Here is a 21,812-nt window from a genome sequence, read left to right as displayed (position 1 = left end):
CCTCCTCCTCCTCCTCCTCCCTCCATCCCCTCACACGCTCTCTCTCTCTCCCCGCCCGGCTCTGATATCACCATGAACTGGGGCAGAGAAACCCTCCTCGTTTCATCAGGGAGGAAGGAAACAAAAAAAACCAGAACTGCCTGAGCTGCCTCAGTCTTAAATCCCCAAACTGGATTTTGAGCGATGAAGAGGAGGAGAGACAGTGAGGGTGAGAACAGATTTCAAAACAAAGAGAAAACATCTAACAGGACGTTTGTTCTGTCTCTCGCACCAAGTCATGTGATGATGAGAATCACCTGACGGCACAGACTGTAGATTATAACACGTTAACGGCGTCGGTTACAGGATGCACTGTGAGACCAGGACAGTCAGTGTGTTTCCATCCACCTGTTTTTATTTGGATTTTCAATTTGAGGATAAAATATTGAGCGGAAAAAATTTTAAAAATATTGAAATATCGCAAAAAAGTGTTTACAAATGTAAACACACCTAGTGAATAAATGATGGCGTACATGAAGAACGTATGGAAGCGCATTCACCAATGAAAACAAAACTGGGGGCTTTATTGAATAATTATAGTTATGAGATAGTAAGTCATAATTACGAGATACTTAAGTCATAATTATGAGATACTTAAGTCATAATTACAAGATACTTGAGTCATAATTACGAGATACTTAAGTCATAATTACAAGATACTTAAGTCATAATTACGAGATACTTAAGTCATAATTATGAGATAGTAAGTCATAATTACGAGATACTTAAGTCATAATTATGAGATAGTAAGTCATAATTACGAGATACTTAAGTCATAATTACGAGATACTTAAGTCATAATTATGAGATAGTAAGTCATAATTACGAGATACTTAAGTCATAATTATGAGATAGTAAGTCATAATTACGAGATACTTAAGTCATAATTACGAGATACTTAAGTCATAATTACGAGATACTTAAGTCATAATTATGAGATAGTAAGTCATAATTACGAGATACTTAAGTCATAATTATGAGATAGTAAGTCATAATTACGAGATACTTAAGTCATAATTATGAGATACTTAAGTCATAATTACAAGATACTTGAGTCATAATTACGAGATACTTAAGTCATAATTACGAGATACTTAAGTCATAATTACGAGATACTTAAGTCATAATTATGAGATAGTAAGTCATAATTACGAGATACTTAAGTCATAATTATGAGATAGTAAGTCATAATTACGAGATACTTAAGTCATAATTACGAGATACTTAAGTCATAATTATGAGATAGTAAGTCATAATTACGAGATACTTAAGTCATAATTATGAGATAGTAAGTCATAATTACGAGATACTTAAGTCATAATTATGAGATAGTAAGTCATAATTACGAGATACTTAAGTCATAATTACGAGATACTTAAGTCATAATTATGAGATAAGGCCTCTGATTGTTTTTTCTTTGGTGAATGTAATGCTCTTCTGTAATCATGTGACTTAAACGTCGCTGAAGAGCTGACATCAGATCTGTGTGGAGTGATGATGAGGAGACTGTAACCTTCCTCAAATGAACACATGAAACTAACAGAAATGTCATATTTCCATCATGTTTTCCAACTTTGCCTGTCACTCGTTTAATGACGTCATCTCGTTGAGTCCTCTTCTTCTGCAACTGGAGAATTAGCACCACCTGCTGTTTATCTGCTCATACTCACAGAGCAGTGATGGATGGAAACAAACATTCATTTGAATTTCTCAATATTCGGGAAATTTGGTTAAAATTTGAGCTAAATTTGGATGTAAACCTTGCTAGTGAGACGACTAAACAGGAATGGAGTATAAATGAATGGAAAGGAGATGGACAGTAAACAGCATCTGTTGGATTGTGATATTTTCGTCTCTGACTGAAAGAACAACATTTTAATATCACATCAGCTCCAACAGTGTATAATGTTTCAAACATTCGTAAGACGTGACGAGACGAACAGACAAGTGACGAATAAAAGGAAAAACCAACATAAAGTGTTTTAGTAACTGGTGACGGTGAAGGTCATAGCATATGATTCACATCATTTTCATACTCATCAAACCATTCAGTGACCCCTCGTGTCCTGTGAAGTGGGGCATTGTCATTCTGGAAGAGACCACTCCCATCAGGATAGACATGTTTCATCATAGGATAAAGCTGATCACTCACAACTACTTTGTATTGGATCCAAACCATGCCAGCAAAATGCCTCCCAAAGCATAAATGAGCAACCAGATCCCCTCACTGTAGGGCTCAAACATTCAGACCTGGACCTGTCTGTATGTGTAGGGTCTGATAGCCAGCTCCAGTTTGGATCCAGCTCCCAGTCAGCAAAATACCCATATTCATTAAGCTCAGACACTAACAAACTATTAAACCTCTCATCTCTCTCCTTTTTTATTAGCAAAGATCAATGGAAAACAAATAAGTAGGTCTCAATCATTTAACCTTCTGCATCTGTGTTTGCCTGTTAAATAAATTCTTTCCCTGCTGCTTGTCGTCCAATGATGCCGTCCGATGTGTTCATTAGTGTCACATGACTATATCATCTTTGTGTTTATGTTGTCTGGACTTGAGTTAAGATTGGACCAACTAACGATGGGAAAAGAAAACCCACAGCTAGCGCTATGTGAAGGTTTCTTTTTTTCTTTTCTAATTATCCACAAACATTTCAACATCAACATACAAATCAAACCGATTCATTCTTAAGAGGCACGTACGAGCGATCAATTTCCTTGTACTTAGAATTTTCTGTGACGTACGAACAAAATTTACGAGGTCAGAGCTGTCGTACGAGTCCTCAACAGACAGTCTGCCTTTCATCATCATCAAGGCTGCACATTTACAGAGAGAGTTTTTAGATTTTATCATTTTTATTGGCATATTTTGGTGCAGCAGCCTAACAGGTCGCCTTATATGGACATTTTAGTAGCGTCAATGATGCTAATGAGCAGATCTCATGAACAGGTGACATTCAGCAGACTGAAAGGAGCGATTTACAACAAGTCTGGACATTTAAGATAGTTTGTTGAATCTGAGAGTCAGAGAGGTTACGGATAAGAATATGAAACTGTTCGTGAATGAGGCCCGATCTCTCCCAGAAGATACCGATGACATCACAGGTGTAAAAAAAGGGTTTTTTGTGATTCAAAGTCTTTGGCATTACATATAAAATTAAACCAAATTTTCAAAATCTCATTACAAGAGTATATATCATAAATAATAAGCTGAACCTCCTTTATACACTTTTTGAGCGTTACTGTGTATAAAGCTGCATCAAAGCGCCGCTTTGTTGTTATTTTCACGTGTAAAGACGCTCACAGAACCAAAAGACGTGACGGACAGTAGACCGGCAGGACAGCAGCTGCTGACCTTCTGACCTTTGACCTTTTCTCTCGTAACCCCCACCAGCTACATTCCTGCACCTCACCGTGTCACTGACGGTGTCATCACTTTGCAGACGTGCACTTTTTGCATGTGTGAACTGAATATGTAACTGACACACTTATACAAAGCTATAAGTGTATGTTATGTAACCACACACACACACAAACACACACACACACACACTGTACACGCATCCACATGTGAAAAGTGTCCTGCACACATGCACTCAGTGTGAAGCTGCCGTGTATAAGCAGCATCTCTCCGTGTTTCTCTTCTGCCTCGTCAGCAGCGTTTTTATCTGCAGCGCAGCGGAAGCGGAGACGTGTTTCTAATCCCGCCGCAGGTCACAGCCAATCAGACGGCCCGGCTCTGATCGTTTCAGAGACTCTGACACAGTAAACACACACATAGTGAGATGAAGCGAGTGTTTACCCTGCAGCTTGTTTCACTTCATGTCTTTTTTTTTCTTTTCTTTTTTTTTCTTTGTATCTGCATCGTGTCAGGCACACATCAAAGAGCGGCGGCCGCTCGGTGTTTCGACCTTTATCACCTTCTTTTGTTTGTCAGGTGACCCGTTCACTTCCTGCCCAAGTGGAGCTGGAACATAATCACAAACACATACATCATGTCAGAGATTTACACCCTACTGAAAGACGTGACACTCAAACATCTGAATCTTTCATTTAAATTTAGATATGTGAGTTTTTTAAAAAGGTTTTTAGTATTCTGTGTTTTATTGTGACTTTAATTGTTTTGCCACCTTTCCCTCATGTTATTAATTTGTGCTCATATTGCTAATATTAATTTAAACTTACGTTGTTGTTGTTGACACTGAGCTGAGCTGCTTCACTGACCTGAAAACAAACTCTGGTTGATCTGAGGTCATTTACAGTGACTGAAGTGAACTTAAATGTGTTTAAGTAATCTAACATCTGCATATGTAGTCAGCTGTAACATCTGAACACTACAGGGGAAAAAGCGAGAGCCAGCAGAGAATCTGAATGTTTTGCTGAAAGTTATAGATAAATAGATCATAGACAGTTAAATCAATAGTAATGCTTGAAGTAGCTAAACGTAACAGATAAACAGCTGAAACATCGACCACTTGGATTGGTAGACTTACAAATACAAACTTGAATAAACCAACCTAAACACTGACAATTCATTGTCTAAAATTATTGTAACAATATCAGCATGTAGAGAATTAATAGTGTTAAAGCTAGAATGTAATAATAATAATAATCTTTATTTATATAGCACCTTTAAAAACACAGTTTACAAAGTGCTTTGACAGACAAAGCAAAAGTAGTACAACGCAAAGCAAAGATACAACACAAAAAAAACAAAAAAACAATAGAGAGATGATAAAAAGATCAAAAAACAATACAAAGATGCTTGAAAGACAACTTAAATAAAAGCAAGTCTGTAAAAATGGGTTTTAAGAAGTGATTTAAAAGAAGTCACTGGTTCTGTGAGCCTTATCTCAGTCAGGTCGTTCCAGAGCCTGATGGCAAAAGCAAACGCAATATGTAACTTTTCTGCATTAAAATGTCTAAAAACAACTAGACCTATGTTATATATGTTGTTGAGTTGTGTTCTTACATTATCTCAAATGTTTCCAACAATTTTGAAACTCAGAGAAATCTGTAATTTAATCAAAGTAACGGACCGTTTCATTCGGTCGCCTGTCGATGGCGTCATAACTCCTCTACCAAAGAGTAAACACACACACAAGATAATACGTTTGCGTTGTGGTTGTTTGACATAAACTGTTATAAATTGACTTTTATTCAGTTTTAAGCCACATTTTTATGATAAACTGTTTAGATCTTGGTCGTTTTTAACTGTATCTTTTAACCGGATGAAGGATTTTAGTCATCGGACATCTGGATCTTAAGTTATCAGAGAAACAAGCTGAGGAAACGTTAGCAACAGCTCGGCTAACAGCCCCTCCAGGAAGTCCGGTGGTCACCAAACATCGTTGGAGAAACAGCTTTACTCAGTATTTTTACAGTTTTAATCCCTGCGGATGTTTGTTTTTGGAGAGGAGGAGACCTCTGCAGATAATTCGACTCCGGATAAAAACATCCTGAATGTCTGGATCTTCTAGAAACAAGCTGAGCAAACGTTAGCATAAGCTCGGCTAACAGCCCCTCCTGGATGTCTGGTGCCCGCTGAACATCGTCGGAAAAACATTGATATTTTTACATGAAACTGTTTTATTCAGTGTTTTTACCTGTTTTAATCACTGGAGAGGAGGAGACATCTGTATCTTAAGTTATCAGAGAAACAAGCTGAGCAAACGTTAGCAACAGCTCGGCTAACAGCCTCCACCGGATGTCCGGTGCTCACCGAACATCGTCGGAGAAACAGCTTTACTCAGTATTTTTACAGTTTTAATCCCTGCGGATGTTTGTTTTTGGAGAGGAGGAGACCTCTGCAGATAATTCGACTCCGGATAAAAACATCCTGAATGTCTGGATCTTCTAGAAACAAGCTGAGCAAACGTTAGCATAAGCTCGGCTAACAGCCCCTCCTGGATGTCTGGTGCCCGCTGAACATCGTCGGAAAAACATTGATATTTTTACATGAAACTGTTTTATTCAGTGTTTTTACCTGTTTTAATCACTGGAGAGGAGGAGACATCTGTATCTTAAGTTATCAGAGAAACAAGCTGAGCAAACGTTAGCAACAGCTCGGCTAACAGCCTCCACCGGATGTCCGGTGCTCACCGAACATCGTCGGAGAAACAGCTTTACTCAGTATTTTTACAGTTTTAATCCCTGTTGATGTTTGTCTTTGGAGAGGAGGAGACCTCTGCAGATAATTCGACTCCGGATAAAAACATCCTGAATGTCTGGATCTTTAATTGTCAGAGAAACAAGCTGAACGAACGTTAGCATAAGCTCGGCTAACAGCCCCTCCTGGACATCTGGCGCCCGCTTAACATCGTAAGAGAAATGTTGATATTTTTACGTGAAACTGTTTTATTCAGTATTTTTACCTGTTTTAATCACTGGAGAGGAGGAGACGTCCTTAACAGTGAACCCGGAGAAGCTGGTTGTTTAACAATATAGACAACAACTCCCATGATCCCTTGCTACTTCACACTATCATCACACTCTGTCTTTTCCTATTGGTTTGATTGAGAGACCTCTAGCGGCTGAAATTACATATTGTGTGTTTAAATAACATCTAGTTGAATGTATAACATGCTGTGTCGGAGGGTACGTGAGGACATCTGATGAGGCTTCGCTCCTTCAGATAAAGAAGGTCGGGAACCGCTGACACAAACTACGACACCCAGGTGGCAGAAAAACAGAATTTTCATTTTTTTTTTCTAGCATCACTTTGCTGTTTGAAACATGGTGATTTGTATGAGTCAACAGCAAAAGAGGTAAAAAAAAAAAACAAACCTGCAGGAGTTAAAGATAGCAACTTCCAAAAGAAGAGAAGAAGAAGAAGAAGAGTCTGACAGTGTGTGATGGACAGGCGTGGTCCGGCTCTCCTGCTGTTACGTAACCGGCCCGCCTGTGAACACAACTTCAGCTGAATTTTCAACATCCTCGCTGATCAAAGGCTCGTCCCTGCTCTCTGCTGCTGCTGCTGCTGCTGCTGCAGGCTGTGAAATATGAATTTATTTCTCCTCCCACACTCCGTCCATGCATACCAATCTGACAGCTCCTACTATCATCTCCATGTGTGTCGTATGGCCTCTGGCTGCAGCTGAATATATCTTCCAGTTTCCAGCTCCGAGCGTTTTGTGTGTTTCTAGACTTTGGTTGCTCTTCTCGTGTCGCGATGGGGTTGTGTAAGAGCTCCGGCCCACACGGCCGAGAGAAAACCAACCACCGAAGAGACGAGGAAGAAGACGGACAGCTGTGTTTAATTTCTATCACAGTTATAAAGGAGTATTCCGTAAAACCCACACTTTCTCTCATTTCATCTTCTGACTTTCACATTCAGCTAATATTTTAGTCAGAGATAAATATCTCAGCAGCCGTTAACCTCCTACGAGGCCCCGGGGTCCCTGTTGACCCCAACTATATATGATAGTACTTGTTTTAGTCATTTTTTAAAGCGAAAAATGCCAAAAAACTTTCTGGTAGAAGCTTCTTTCCAGTTTTCCATGATAGTAAACTCAACATCTGTGTGTTTCCGACTGTTGTTCAGACAAAACAAGTCATCTGAATATGTTCACTGGGCTTCGGGGAATAATGATCCACATTTTATACACTGAACAGTCGATGGATTATTAAATAACAGCAGGTCGCGGTTACAGTACTCCTGTGATGGAATAATACGAACTGTCCCTCAGTTCTCTGTGTGCAGTTTGATAAAACAACAACTTTACAACAAATGAGCTCAATATAAACTAAAACTATTAACCAGTCAGAGCTCAGATCACTGCAGCTAATTTATAATTTATTTGAGATTAATCAAATTATATAAACCCAAAGGATGTGGAGTAAACCTGAGACTTTTGAGGGACCAATAAGCTGGTTTTTACTGTATGTGTGTTCTGGTTTGTCAGAGGATGAACCTTTTTCATTTCATGACCCCGTGACCTTTCCTCTACCTGGACTGTCAGGACAAACTAGATATTTTTATCAGCAGTACTACTTCAATCGTCAGTATGTTCTGTCTAATTGCTAATTATGCAGCTTCTTCTCTTCAATCTGTGTACAAATAACTTTATTGCGTGCAGGTGAAATACCAATCCTTCCCAGAGAAGTGACGTCATATAATGTGATTTTCTTTCATTTTATAAGGTGATTTTGCCTGATTAGAAGGTGGCGGGTTGGTGTGTGTCGCTAGATAATCAACTGGCAAAAAGCTTAGTGTTTTAAACCGAACCCTGATCTTTCCTTAACCAACAGTGTTAAAGCTAGAATGTGTAACTATTCACATTAAAATGTCTAAAAACAACTAGACCTATGTTATATATGTTGTTGAGTTGTGTACTTACATTATCCCAAATGTTTCCAACAATTTTCAAACTCAGAGAAATCTGTCATTTAATCAAGGTAATGATCCGTTTCATTTGGTCGCCTGTCGATGGCGTCATACCTCCTCTACCAAAGATTATACACGCACAAGATGCATACGTCTGCATTGTGTTTGTACAGAAAGTGTTATAAACTGATGTTTATTTGATTTTAAGTCAAAATCAAATTTATTTTAAAATGCCCAACTTTACAGCAGAAATAAACATGTTTACAGCCTGGTACAAACAACGGTTTTGGTCTCTGTAGATAATTTCCTCTTTCATGACAACTGTACGGGGGGTGAATTTTTTTATAACTCACCTGTTTAAATTTTATTAAGCCGTAAAGTTCTGCATAATGAAGGACATGGCTGCTTTGAGTGACAGGTCCGCCAGCCGCTAGGTGGCTTGTTTCAGCCATTCGGCCCGCCTCTTTGCCCATTTTTGATTGGCTGGGGGTTAGATGGTGTCACGCACTGCCAAGATGGCGACGGCCGGAGCGGCTCACTTTGAGCTTCAAAACTGCTCTTCAGAAACCAACGGGTGACGTCACGGTAACTATGTCAATATTTTTATACAGTCTATGGAAAAACATTGATTTTTTATGTGAAACTGTTTTATTCAGTGTTTTTACCGGTTTTAATATCCGTGTACGTTTGTTTTCGTAGAGGAGGATGCAGATAATTCGTCTCCCTGTAAAAAAAACTGGGTTGAATTATAACACTAATTTGTTTCATTAGAAAATGATTTTCTACTAAAGTTTTAATAAATGTAAAATCACTGCTTACATCTTAAAACCTTCCTTACTGTGTGACACATTTCACTTTCACTATTAAAAAACAAAACAACAGGTTCTTGATATAATCAGCTATGAGTGATTTTCCCAGCAGGACGAAGCTTTAACATCCACCTGATCCCGTCCTTTCATTCACTGATTCGCTGAGTCCTCCCGCAGGCGCGGCAGGATTTCCATCATGACCCGGACAGCTTCACATGCTCTCATCTCTTTCCCAAGCTAAAAAAAAAAAAAAAAAAAAATCCATCCCTACTCTAATAACAGCCTGTGCATGGTAGCTGAAATCCCCACAGAGATGTCTCTCCCTCTGTCATTGTTAGCTGTGAACATCTGGTTCCCAGCCACGATTCATTTCATGGAGGAAGGACCGAAGCGTTTCCCCTCCTCCTCCTCCTCCTCCTCTTCCTCCGCCGTGGTCGGTCGGGGATGGGATCGGCTTTTGTGGGAAGGGGGGGGGGGGGGGGGGGGGGGGAAGAACTCTCCGGTGTCAGCCGCAGGCTCATGGAAAGTTATCAGGCAGGCCAGGAGCAGGATATGTTTAGATGGTGGCAGTGGTGGTTTTTTGAGGGAGGAAGAGGGGGAGCGCATATTTGTAAGAGGGGATGTTTGAGTCCGGGCGCTTTGCCAACTGAGAGAGAGAGAGAGAGAGAGAAGAGAGAGAGAGAGCTGGAGGGAGGAAGAGGAGGAAGATGAGGAGGGATGCAGAACCAGCAATTCAAGAAAATAATGTAGGATTATTTAATCTTTATTCTTCATTCTAAGATCACATATCTGAAAGTTACTGGTTTGGATTTTCTTTTAATCTATTTATAGCTCAGACTGACTGAAAAAAAGCCTGAAAAGTAAAAGAAAGAAGAAAGATTCTCTTATTTTACACAAGAATCAGATCTACCAGGATGATGTTATTAGACACTCACATGCTCAGACCTACATTATAGAGGCTGTTTCATTCCTCTCTAAGGCTGCAAATAACCATTATTTTTATTACTGATTATGAAACGTTAGATAATACTTTAACAGTCCAAGCTGACGTCTTCAAATGTTTTGTCTGATCAACTTTCGTGTAGAAAAGCTTCGAATCCTCACAGTTAAGAAGCTGAAACCAGCAAATGTTTTTATTTAGCTGAACAGTGCAACAGGAGTTCAGCGCTAAATTGATGGAGTACTTTTTTAATGAAAGCTGTCATGTGAGGATATTTTAGAAAGAAATCACTTTAAAAAAAAAAAAAAAAAAACGTTGGCGTCGGAGATGGAAAGACGTTGTTGTTGGATGTAATCTTGGGGTTTTGCAGAATTGCACAATATCAATGTTCTGTCTGGCGACTGAGTTGCAATAACAGACAAAAAACGCTTTGTGAGATGGAGATTCTGTCAGAGTATTAAAATATTTTCACCTATTTACTGAACACTTTATACAGTGTACAGTAATGCAAACATGCAGTGAATGTTTCAGATAACTTTCAGTGAGTTTACTATCATGGAAAACTGGAAAACTAGCAAATATTCACCTTTGAGAAGCTGCTACCAGAGAATTTTTGGCATTTTTCTTCTTCTTCTTTCTTCAAAATTTTCTGAATACTAATGAAGCTTAGCATAAATTCAGGCAGGAAGACTATCTTTAACCATTCATTCATTTCCCTCTCCTCTCTTTCTTCCCACGCTCCTCCCGCTTTCCCATCAGCTGTTCAGGAGTTCGTCACTCCTCGTTATCAAATCAGATCGCTCCACGATTACTAACCACCAATCACAGCTCACCTGTCAAACTCTCCTCCGCCCCATCCACCTCCACGGACGCACCTGGAAGCTCTCTCCTCCTCATCCCAGATCTCCGTCTCGCCTTCTCCACTCCATTACTTCAGGACCAGGCCCGAGTTCACCAGAAGCCACTACCTACACCACCAAGATCTACGCCTCTTCATCACCACCACCAGTGTCTAGACTCATTCACCTTTCATATCCAGCGACATCACGATGGCGTCTAATCACCAAAGACTTTTCCACCTTCATCTATCATGCTTCAATAAATATAATTTATTTCATAAAGAAACTGAGTCTCTCCTGATCGAAATATTGATAGAAAACCGACGATCTTTTAGTTTGTTTCTCAGCACTGAACAGAAACCTGAAAGTCAGCAACAAAAACCATCTGAATAAGAAACTTCTCAATCTTCAAGGTTCAGATACAATCAAGTCAAACAAGACTTTAGTATTTGCAAAAAATTACTTAATTTGCACTCCAGCAATTAATTTGGATCCTTTGTTGGGTTGTGCCCGAATACAAATACGTTATTCAGCAAAGCACAAATAGTTGTTTCATACGAATATTTTAAAAATTATTTGTATTCAGGAAGAAAAAAAACCCCGTCAAATACCAGCGTGCAGGTCGGTTACATCGCTATCTCAGTGTCTCTCCTCTGCTCCGCTGTGACGTCTATCAGCAGGTCTCAACGAGGGGAGTCACATCCACCTGCTACATGATGCACATTTCCTAATTTGGACATCACTCCTGGAGTTGGGGGTGTTCCTCAGAGATAAAGCTGAACTACTGACATAAGTGAAGTGCTCTCAAGAGACTCTCCATAACCTGTTGTTCCTCTTCTCCTTTCCACAAAGTTAGATTGTAAAAAATAGGCAATAAATGAAAAGTGAAAAGCAAGAATCGCCTTTGAAGATCTTTCAGCGCAGTCGTCTATGATCTGGGAGACTCCAGTTCGAGACCCGGTGTGGGGACCTCCCTCATAAGGTAGTTTATTCATGAGCACTTATTGTAGCACTTTAATTTTCTAAAATTAAAAGTGTCATAAAAACAAAAACAGGATTTTTAAGCCTCTTTCCACTTTTATTCGAATACAAATACAGATACAAATACAAATACTGGTACATCCCTAATCCTTTGTAGTCATTTTTAACTTCTTATTTACTGGTTTTACTTGTTTTAATTTGTTTCTACCAGTTTGTTTTTAATCCTGGTTGTTTTTACGTTGTAAGTCGGCTTTGAGACTCTTGAAAATATGTTTTGGTCGACATAAAATCTTCCTGCACTGTTGACGAAGATGAAGACAGACTAGATGTTGACTGTTTGTCTGCAGCGGATCACAAGTCTCTTCAAGTTGGTTTTCACAGATATATATTGAAACCCAGCGGCTGCCAGGAGGGTAGCAAAAACATTTAATAAATGACATTCATCAGTCCAATCCACAAGACCTGATGAAACTCGTGTGTTTTCTTTTCCTGTGTATCCTCACAGAGCCCCCGGGCACACAGACTGAGAGAGCTTTCTCCTCCTGCGGAGAAAACTCAAAAGTGAGAAAGCGTCTATGAGGAGGAAAGCCAAGCTTCCACTGTGGTCGACCTACTTTTACCAGGAGCCAACCTCCATCGAAGGGAAAATGGCAGAAATATGGAAACCGAGCCTCAAACGCTGCACTCAAGAGTTTGGGTTCAGAAGCACTTTAAAATGGCATTTAAATTGCTCTAAATATGGATGTGTGGGAGCTCAGAAGTCTTTCTGGGGGTTGTGTTTGTGCATATTTTACTTCATGCTCTGTGATTTGATTCCAGTTCAGGTTTTTAACTCACCACTTACACTGGAGGAAAACACTCAACCTTCAAAAACTTTGCAGGGAAAATATCTTTTTCTTCCAGAATTTTTTTTTTTTTTAAAGTTGGAACTGAAGATTTTCTGAATGTTTTTTTGTTTTTTTTTTTACTTTAAAGAGTAACTTAACACCAGGCTGAAAAGCATTTATTCTCTCTGCCCTGATTGACAGTTTGAAGCCAGCATCACTGGCCAGAAGTGTGCTCATTGCACCTTTAACTCGTCCAACAGTGATGTCACACGGTACCGGGGTACACCTGTATGTCACCGCAAGCGAGGTGAGAGGTCAAACCACAGGAGGTCTCTTTGAAGACTAAAATCTGCTGGTAGCTCCATCACACTTAACATTAAACCCAGACTGTTATTGTTGCTGGGTAGACTGGTGGCTATTCTTAACCAGTATGAGTGAATACTGTAAATAACATCACCATACATTCACCACCGACTGTGTGTGTGTGTGTGCGGCTTTTTCTGGATACATGAAGTTATATTTAAAACAAATATCTGATCCCGACACACTGAAACCCTAAACTAATTTTACCCACACACACACACACACACACACACACACACACACACACACACACACACATTTCTGTACTTGTGAGGACCCTCATTGACATAACACACTCTCCAGCCTTTAACCTTGTAATCAGGTCTGAACTTTGAAGAAGTGAGAAACAAGACAAAATGTCCATTTGTCACTTCAATCATCTAATTCTTCAAATTAGGGTTAGGGGGTTAGGGTTAGAGGGTTAGGAGATTAGGGTTACAGGGTTGGGGTTAGGGGGTTGGGGGGTTGGGGGGTTAGGAGATTAGGGTTAGGGGGTTAGGGTTGAGGGGTTACGGTTAGGGGATTAGGGTTGGGGGGTTAGGGGATTAGGGTTAGGGTTAGAGATATTGGGTTAGGGGGTTGGGGTTAGGGGGTTAGGGATTAGGGTTAGGGTTTGAGGATTAGGGTTAGGGGGTTAGGGGATTAGGGTTGGGGGGTTTTTTCCCCCAATGTTTTAAAACATGTCCTCACTTTCCAGAAATTTCACTTTTCAAAATGTTTTTTCTTACCAAAAAATGTCCTCATCTGCCTAAAATGTCATCACTTTTTATATTTAAAAAAACCCTCCACTTGCCAAAAATATGCTCGATTTTCCTTTTTATCATCCTCGCTTTTCATAAATGTCTGTTTTTCAAAATGTCCTCATGTCCCGTTCACTTTCAGAAACGTCCTTACTTTGAGCCAGTTTTTCTTTTTTTCATCTATTTCAGTAGCTGCTGAATAATTTTTTTCATCTTTTTAAATGTTGTGTTCTGTAAACTTCCTCGAGTAAACAGCTCCTGTTTACTTGTTTGGTGCTCTGCCCTACTTTATATCATAGAGGAGAAGCTGGTTTGTTTTCTTCTTTTTAAAAAAAAAAAAAAAAAATCAAGCCTGTGTCAAACGCTCTCAGCCTAATTTTGTCCTCATTTCTTTTTAGCTCTGGCTGCTTAAAACATAAACACGTATCAATGAATAAATAAATATGGATGTACAATGCAAATACGAAAGGCTCGACCAAAACAAGCTTTGGGTGAAATTATAGACAGACTTTTAACTGCGGTAAAAAAAAGAGGCTGGTGTTGTGTTCAAAGTGGTCAACATCTGACTCTGACCTCTGACCTTCAGGCTCCTGAATACTCCAGCTGTTTGTGCCATGAAGGTGTGTGTGAGGACCAGCAGTAGACACAGTGTGTTTTTAAGAGGGTCTAATATGAAAAGTGTCAACATCATCTGTAATTGTCTCTAACCCTGGGATTCCACCGGGAGCGTGTCAGAAGCGGAGTGTCTTCTCTATGGGGAAGCCTTCCGCCGTTTAAAGTCAGTTGCACTCCTACTACAGTAATTACAGCAGCCTAGTCAAAGCTGATAAAGTCCCTTAAGGCTACCGTAATTACTGCAGTAGCAGGGCAACTAAACTGCCCAATTTTGTTAACTTGCTCAGCTTTCGTTGATTTGGTCATTTTCCTTGATCTTTGTGCTTCTACTATGGTTCAGTAGGCTACGTAATGGTTTCTTTATTCGTCTGTTTTAATTACGTTTATTGTTGATATACGACCAGGAGTCTGCATGGGGTGTTTTATTTTGAAAATTGGAATCGGATACATTGACTAGAGGGTTAGGGGTTAACCCTAACCCTAACCCTAACCGCAGAATACAATAGCAGCAGAAGAAGAGAGAGAGGGGTAGGTGGTATTTATAGGAATGGCGGAAGCGGCGCGGTTGAGGTGTGGTCCTGCTCCTGAAACTTCACAATTTGGCCACTTAGAGACGTTTTGGAGAGGTTCGGGGACACCAGTGACACCACAAACTAAAAACTCCCTAGCTCCCATACAGTTAGGTCTAGAGGTCTGAAATTTTATACAGGTGTGGTTGACAAGATGTAGAAGGTATGTGGAGATTTGCATGGTTCTGGCATAAAGCATGTCCTAGTTATTGTTATTCAAATATGACTCATTATAGACAAAGACCAAAAACTCTTTTTTGAGCCTTATTTGAACAGATGTAGTTTTAGTTGTGTTTTAGCCGCATGCTAAACAAACACATTTCAAGAAACTGGAGGATGTCACCTTTCAAATGAAGCCTAATACTTGCATTTTGGCCTCATAATTCTTATAAGTTATAAGTGTTTCCATTTGGGTATACCAAATAGGCGAAAATTTAAAAAAATAAAAAAAAGGGTGGATACTAAGAGGTTAAAGTATAGTTTCACAATTTTTCAAGTGTGTCAGGTGTCCTTATGATGGTTTTCCTCGCTGTAATCATTCCTCTTGTTCATACTGGATATTAAAAGATTCTTCAAATGTGCTTTCAGTGTGAGTGATGGAGGTCCACAGTGTGTCCACACAGTCATTTAGTGGAAATATGGCGTCTTTGTGTTTCCTCAGATATCTGTATAATAAATACTTTTAGTATGTAATATGCAGTTGGCCCATTGCATGCTGGGATAGGCTTGATGGACGCATGTAGATGAGGACGTGTTGTGTAAAATCATCTGTTCTGATGAATATTTGTCAGTTACTGTAGTCTGCTTAACATACAGTACATTGGTCAAATCCGGTCCCAGTGATGTTCAGACATGTCTGGACGTGTTTTTCCATCATCACCATCGGCGCGATGCGTGTTTCTCTTTTTAACCGCGTCTCAGACTAATATTCATGCCGACGTGTGACTGTGCATGTGTACAGCTGGCACAAACAAAGCTGAGATGGAGGCAGCGACACTCGATCACCACGTGTTTTCCTGTAGCTCGGAGCACATGGCCCACTGTGCGTCCCCTGTATCGGGTGTCGCGGTAAGCAGAGAAGCTCGGCCTGAGTCTGTTATATTTAGACTTAAGGGGGGAGTGGGGGGGGGGGGGGGGGGCGCTGCGTTAACCCCCCCACAGCCACACAACAGGCTTCCAGCTCCGCCTCGGGTTACGAGCCGCTCAGTTTAGCACAAGCGACGTCGGGGAACTAGTCGGCGAACGTCAAGGATTTATGATGAGAGATAAAAGTCCATCGGGTGTTGCTTAAGGACACCTCGCTCTGTTCTGTGTGACGCCATGCCAACCCCCCCCCCCAAAAAAAGAGACAGGGAGCGCCGAGGACGGAAACCCAATCAGGAGGGCGGGAATGGCTCCAACACGTTGACTAAGCAGAGACGGTTGGCATCCTGTCACTGCACAGCTCAGCTGATATACTGCCGAACAAACAAACTCTAAGATTCATAAATGTTCTGTGGAGCATGATGGGTAAATGACACATCAGAGAGATCATCTGAAAGTCAAAGGCTCCTTAAACATGAGGCTGTTTTCATTCCAGACATTTCTTTCAGTTATTTTACATAATGCATAAGAATCAAGTAGGAAAGTATTTAAACTTGCTTATGTTTTGTTTTCACAGTGAAAATCCAATCTGCATTTATTTGACACTGTTTATGGTGCTGCCACTAGTGTTGCCAGATGACAAAAAGCAGACCAATCAAAGCCGAGAACCTTTTAATTTAGGAAAAGCTTTTTGTTTACGGTGTGGTGCAAAAGTTTGAGACACTAAAAGTAAAGTGAAGATGCAGCTTTGCCTTTAAAACAGCAGCAGTTCTCCTCAGTGTTTCAGGTTCTCGGCAGGTCGGTCGTTCCTGCATCTTCTTCTTCTTCTTCTTCAGCTGCTTCTGTCTCTTCCTGTTAATCCCTGACTGACTCCATGATGTTGAGATCAGAGACCATCTGCTGCAGGACTCCTTGTTCTTCTGGTTGCTGAAGATAGTTCTTTATGACTCTGGCTGGATGTTTGGGCTCGTTGTCATGCTGCAGATGATCAGACGCCTCCCTGATGGTGCCGCATTATAAATAAGAACCTAAACATCTAAAGTGCCTAAAACATTTGCACAGTAGTGTATAAATCATATTATGATTTCTATCATAAAATTGTCATTATTGTAACTACAGCTTTTGAGTTTGCCTAATGTAACACTCTCCGTAAGTAAAAAACAACAAATACTCAAATTACTGTAATAACACAAAGAAAAGCAGCAGACTCTCACATTAGAGATAATCAATTATTAAAATAGTTGCCAATTAAGTCTTCTCGTTCAATCAACTAATCGATTAATCGTTCCAGCTCTTGTTGGTTTATAGTGTCTGTGACACAAAATGAGCCCAAATAGGAAACATTACCTGCTTCTGTACCTGCGTACTATGAAAAAAATAATGATTTACATAAACATCAGAAAAACAGATGAGATGCTGACATCAGGAAGTTGTAATATTCTGTATTACATGTAATATGGTCCTGAGCCTTCAAGGGTTTGAAGATACTAATATTTAGTGGGTGTGCCCGATAACAATTACGTTATTCTGCAAAGCACAAATAGTGTTTTTTTTATGAATATTTGTTTCATACAAATATTTTAAAAGTTATTTGTTCTCAGGAAGAAAAACGTCAGATACCAGCATGCAGGTCGGTTACATCGTTATCTCAGTGTCTCTCCTCTGCTCCGCTGTGTCTATCAGCAGGTCTCAACGAGGGGAGTCACATCCACCTGCTACATGACGCACATTTCCTAATTTGGACATCAGAGTTACTGACACATCCAAAGTGCTGCCAAGGGACTCTCCATAACCTGTTGTTCCTCTTCTCCTTTCTACAAAGTTAGGTTGTAAAAAAATAGGTAATAAATGAAAAGTGCAAAACAATAATCACCTTTGAAGTTACACGCTGTGCTGTCTCTGTGTTATGGGTGTATAAATAGGTAGAGGTCTGTCTGCAATGAGGTGATGAGTAAAGTTTTAGTTCAGTAGTCAGCGCAGTCGTCTATGATCTGGGAGACTCCAGGTCGAGATCCAGCGTGGGGACCTCCTTCATAAGGTAGTTTAAGTAGGATTTTTAAGCCTCTTCCCACTTTTATTCGAATACAAATACAAATAATTTTGCTGCCTCAACAAATACAGATACAAATACAAATACTGGGCTCTCTGCACATCCCTACTAATATTACTGTCAGTCAAAGGTGGATTTTTGGATCTTGGATCAGGAAGTTTCCAGTGTTTCATGCTGAAATCCTGCAAACACATCAGACGTACTTTATATCACTGATCTGATTTACCTTCCAACAGTTAGACTGATGAGTCTTTACCTGGTGACGGGGGCATGGGGGGTGGGGGTGTATTTAATGATATGTGATCCTTTGATTGATCGAAGCAGCTCGACACCATCGCCGTCCTCTTCAGGTTATTGCTCCAGCTAGCGTTTCCTTCAGAGGAAGCTGCTGACTCAGACGCCCAGATGAGACTCCGGCATCGTGGCGTCCGCAGGGTTTCCTCCTCTGGACGTCAGGTGACCGGACCGACCTGGTCGCTGTGATTTGTCTCCAGCAGCACGGCAGCAGTGGCAGGTCTGCCATTGATCTCCACAGACTCAAGAGCCAGAACGCAGGCGTGTAATCTCTTAAATGAGAATTGATGGCGCTGTCAGAGTCGATGTTATCCCCCCGAGCGCTGGTGAGGCCTCTGGATGGAGCCGCCATTATTTTAATTAAAACCAGCGGAGAGAGGAGGTGTGAGGAGGAGAACGACAGAGCATGAAACACAGAGCGAACGCATCATTTTTCATTTATTTTTAAAAAAAATTTGTATAGCAGAAACAAAGAGGATTAACGTTTAAAACCTAAAACCTTTCTGTGATTAAAACCAAAAGACGAGGTGATGTGTGAGCGCGGGACAGATTCTCTCTTTTTACTGTCAACACGATGAAATGTGGACAAAAGGAGAAAATCAACAGTCTGTTTCTGGGAAAAACACCAGAAAAAAATTCAAGAACACTGATGCTGGTTTCTGTGTCCGTCACGCTGTGAGATATGTCAACAACTATTAACATTTATATAAAAAAATTTGGCGGCAGTTATTCACGATCACCAGAGGATTACAGCTGAAAACATGTGGAACCGAGATCCGACTGTTTCCCAGAAATTCTCTCTGTGAGATATTTTAATTAACTTTTACAACTTCTGGAACAGAATCCAGAAGTTCTGGTTTGACTTGCATATGAGAAGGTTAATCCTCTGAGGGGGGAACACCTTTTTAATTTGAAGTTTTCAGATGACATCACACTCCGATACACTCAGATCACCGTGGACGGAAAGTGAAAGTAAAATGTTCTGCTTTAAACACAAAGGATTTGTGCAGGAAGGCCACATATGGCGGCTCCATCGCTGGCTGTTCGGGTGGGTGGGGGTGGGGGGGGGTCGATCAGCCGGTGGAAGCCTGGATAGCAGCAGACGTCGCTGGGATGCCTTCGCAGGGCGACTGGGTGCAGGCTGGAGGACTGAGGTGGGTGTTTGCCTCAAAATAGCCTCTGGTTCCCGCTCCGACCCCCAGCAACAGCCTGGTGTTTACATGCAAACAGCTCGCACAGTGCCGGGCGACGACCTTTACTTTACCTTTTGATAGACACACACACACACATTCCTGTCCACACACACACACACACACATATATATATACAACAGACGTGATAAAAACCTGTCAGCTAGCACATGTAAACATAAACACTCCTTCCGCATGCATATGTACACACACACACACTGAAACATGACCTGGTGACACACACACACACACACACACGCACACACACACACACACACACACAGGAAATCATGTCAAGTACAAGTACCTTACAAGTGATTTTGTTCTTCTGATAGCTTGTTTGGTCCCAGTATGCCTCAGGACACAAAACACACACACACACACACAAAACACACACACACACACACACACGCACACACGCACACACACACACACACACCCTGAGGCCTTCCAGGAGTTTGCTGACATGAAGAAGAGATCAGGTCAGGTGTCAAATTATAAGACTGGATTTCAGTTTCCAGTGAAGTGTTTGATAAGTTCAGAGGTCAAAGGTCACTTCAGCGGGGTCGAGGGTTTAAATTACAGCAGCAGTTACACTAAACAGATTCTCACTTACTGTACTTGTCATACAGGAGAGACTCTCAACCACAGATGTTTTACATGATTTTTGTTGATTTTTGAAGTTTGGAGCCAAAAAAAACAGAATAAGAAAAATAAAAAGTATTTTCATGATCTATTCAAGATTATAACTCAACATGTTTTTATTTTATGAGTAAATATGATGTTAAAGCCACCGTGGGAAATTAATTTTATTAATATTACAGCAAAACTGTTTCCATAAAAGTCCAGATTTTCCTTTTATTGATCAGCTGATCATCAATAAACATACACATTTAACTTTAACTGGAACATCCTGGACGCAGGAAGCACCGACTGTAAATCTGCTCTTTCACAATAAAACTCCTCATTTTATTTAAAACGTTTATAGCAGTTTTTATTGCTTCCTGTCCTTCCAGTAAGAAACATATCTTTAATTGTTTATAAGTGTTTCTATCAGTCAGCGGATCTATAATCAGTTATTGGAGCAGCTGTTATCAGGCTGCAGCCCTTTAAACTTTTACTCTTCATTTTTTTAATTGTCGTCTTTTAACGATGACGTTAGTTGAATAAAACATCTGCGGCTGCTTTTTCGTTTATCTTTCGATGCGCCTCACCTGCCTCCTTTCCTCCCTCTGTCCTCCCTTCCTTCCTTCTTTCTTTTCTATTATTCCTCGTTTCTTCCTTCCTTCCTTCCTTCCACTCGTCTGTCCTGAGGGATCTGGCCTCACTCGCTTTTCTGTTTATCTCCTCCCTCCATCGACAGACATCCAGTGCTGCCAAATCTCTTGCCTTCCTGGTTGGTCAGATAAGATACTCAGTTTTGCCAGCAGCCCCGCCTCCCTCTGAATAACACGCTCTTTAATCTCCTCCGCCATCTTCCCTCGTCTTTCATCCCCCCCTCCCTCCCTCCTCATCCTCCTCATCCTCCTCACGTCTCGGGGTCCTCGCCGCACGCCGCTGACAGCCCGCTCGCTTTCAAAAAAAAAAAAAACAGACCCCGTCAGATCAAGTCGATCGTTATTGAAGGAGACAGTCGCGGCGTTATCTCTTTGACGGCGGTGGACGGCGTGCGGCGAGGTGGTGGGTTTCATGGCGGCTTTTTTTTTTTTTTTTTTTTTTTTTTTTTTTTGACGAGACGGGGAGGATTTGTTGACGCGATCGACAGCGACGTCAGTTTGGATGAGACGCATCTCCAATCTGGTTAAGTGTGAAGATGGATGATAAGGCTTCTTCCCGTCACCTCGTGCGGGGTGAAACGAAACGACAGACTGTTTGACTCATTTCATTTTCTCCCCTCACTCTCTTTTTCTCCTGTTCTCTCTCTCTCTCTCTCTCTCTCTCTCTGTCTCTCTCTCTCTCTCTCTCTCTCTGTCTCTCTCTCTCTCTCTCTCTCTCTGTCTCTCTCTCTCTCTCTGTCTCTCTCTCTCTAACTCCAAACTTTGTGGCCTACTTTTGCGGCGCTTTGAAAAATTGTCTTTGGCGAGAGGGTTGGATGAAAGTTGTCGGGAGGGGGGAGGCGGGGGAGGCGATGGAGCGCCGGGCAGAGG

General features: G+C 40.9%; 1 long non-coding RNA gene across 1 annotated transcript; it reads right to left on the bottom strand.

Annotated features, from left to right (window-relative positions):
- Window positions 1-3,580: 3,580 nt before the first annotated feature.
- LOC121910788 lies at window positions 3,581-8,379 on the bottom strand. Its single transcript, XR_006099732.1, has 3 exons — window positions 6,826-8,379; window positions 4,225-4,263; window positions 3,581-4,006 (listed from the first exon to the last, which is right to left on the bottom strand). It is a non-coding gene; the product is annotated as an uncharacterized LOC121910788 (long non-coding RNA).
- Window positions 8,380-21,812: the final 13,433 nt, after the last annotated feature.

Source organism: Thunnus maccoyii, chromosome 2, assembly GCF_910596095.1.
Source record: "Thunnus maccoyii chromosome 2, fThuMac1.1, whole genome shotgun sequence".
Taxonomy (NCBI): Eukaryota; Metazoa; Chordata; class Actinopteri; order Scombriformes; family Scombridae; genus Thunnus; species Thunnus maccoyii.
This window is presented reverse-complemented; position numbering and strand designations above follow the sequence as displayed.